We start from the raw sequence: 2,093 nt of genomic DNA on the forward strand, positions 1-2,093 counted from the left end.
ATATATGCATATGTATAGGGAGAATTCACAAAAAAACAAAAGACGAAGACAGGTGGTGTAGACAACAAACAGGTGTATTAGCATAACACTTAGGAAGTGAAAAACGTTTCGAGCCTATGCTCTTCCACAGAAAGGAACACAGAAAGAAACAAGGAGAGAAAATAAAGAATGTGTAGTGGCTAAGAACAACCAGAGTAGGAAGAACTGACAATAGGAAAAACCAGAAAGTACAAAAAAGTTTAGAAAGTATAAAAAAGTTACAAACGAATGGTTTACACCTGGTAGCTTACTGGTAAAGCATGGTCACATTGACAGCGATCGTTATGTGTGTGGCAAATGATTAATAAATTCTTGTGTATTTCATTTGCCATGTGTGTATGTGTGTGTATAGGTGTAGGAGTGGCTGTGTGGTAAGTAGCTTGCTTACCAACCACATGGTTCCGGATTCATATCATATATATAATTCATACAAAACAAATATATATATGTAGTACTCACACTAGGTGGAAGCACATGGCCTAGTGGTTAGAGCAGCAGACTCACAGTCAAGGGAATGCGGGCAATGTGCGTGTTTATGAGTGAAACACCTAAGCTCCATGCAGCTCCGGCAGACAATAATGGCATACCTCTGCTGACTCTTTCACCACAATTTTCTCTCACTCTTTCCCCCTGCATCTAGCAGCTCACCTGTGATGGACCAGCATCCCATCCAGGCAGGAAACTTATACATCAATGAAACCAGGAGCTAGGCATGGCTCGAGAAGGAACCAACAACAACAACTCACACTAAACAAAATGCAAAAACTCCAAGCAGAAAGCTAAATCATCAATTAGAAAAACAAGATACTTCCAGTAAAATGGCACACATATTCAACTAGGTATATCAAAGAAACAATCTTAACTGTTTTATACCAACATGCCTAAGACCAGCCCTAGTTCTACAATGTCTTAAAGTGATCTACAAAGGGGTGCTGAAAAGTTCTTGGCTTTGGGTAAAAGAAAGTACAGAAGGATCAGTTAATTATTTTATTCAACATATTCCCATCTTAGATTCATGCACTTATTGCAGTAGTCCTTCAGTTTTTCTAAGTCCTATGAAAGAACTTGGAATGTTGGGCCTCCAACAATGCCTTTCACATTACCCTTAAAGCCAGGAACTTTTCAGCAACCCCTTGTAATTTAAAATTTCTCATCAAAATTTTTTGTGTTAATTTATGTTTCGAAACCAGCATAAAAATGACAAAGTTATTTTACTAAATTCTTCATTATTTTCTAATTTAATTGAAACAAAAGCAGTGTATGTCAACAGAAATATGGTAACACAAGGGTTAATGACAGCTCCTATGCAACCATAGAAGTAACTGCACACCACAGTTAGGCTATCACTCCCTACAACAATGATGAGAAGATCCTGATGAGTTCTTGGCACAGGGAGGTCATTGATCAGTTCATTCTCTGATCGTACCCCAGTTGCAGAAGTCTCAGGATTCCAAGTCAGAAGAGCTAGAAGGTTACAAAATGTTGGAATTCACATGATCAAACAATTCTACGTCTTGCCAAACATGGACTGCCCTCCACCAATCACATGATGCCCTCATACACCAAACATCTGATAAGAAATGCTATCATCTTGAGCTGTTCAGAGATGGCTTTCAATGGCCCATTGAGCTTAATGTTGTTGTCAACCTACTAGGTGAATTCAACCAACTTGATGACACGTCATCGCTGATAATGTTTCTTTTATCTTGATTATGTATGACACAACCTCACCAGAAGTTACTGGTTTTCTCCAGACCCTGAACATGAAGAACTCAGCCACATTCAAGAAACTGGTGATCTCTGAGCCACTGTGATTGAAGACTAGAACAACAAGCATTACCACTTTCTCTGTCAGATAGTAATCTGTCATGTTGATACTATTGATACATTTGAAAGAAAAGTCAGGTTAAAGTTTGGTGCATGCTGTGTAACATTATGATAGGTTGACTTCCATTTATAGCCCACTAAATTTGTGTTCACAAGTACCCAACATACACACACACACACACACTCTCTCTCTCACTCTCTCTCTCTCTCTCTTTCTGTATATATAT

The sequence above is a fragment of the Octopus bimaculoides genome, chromosome 4 (genome assembly GCF_001194135.2).
Source record: "Octopus bimaculoides isolate UCB-OBI-ISO-001 chromosome 4, ASM119413v2, whole genome shotgun sequence".
NCBI lineage: Eukaryota > Metazoa > Mollusca > Cephalopoda > Octopoda > Octopodidae > Octopus > Octopus bimaculoides.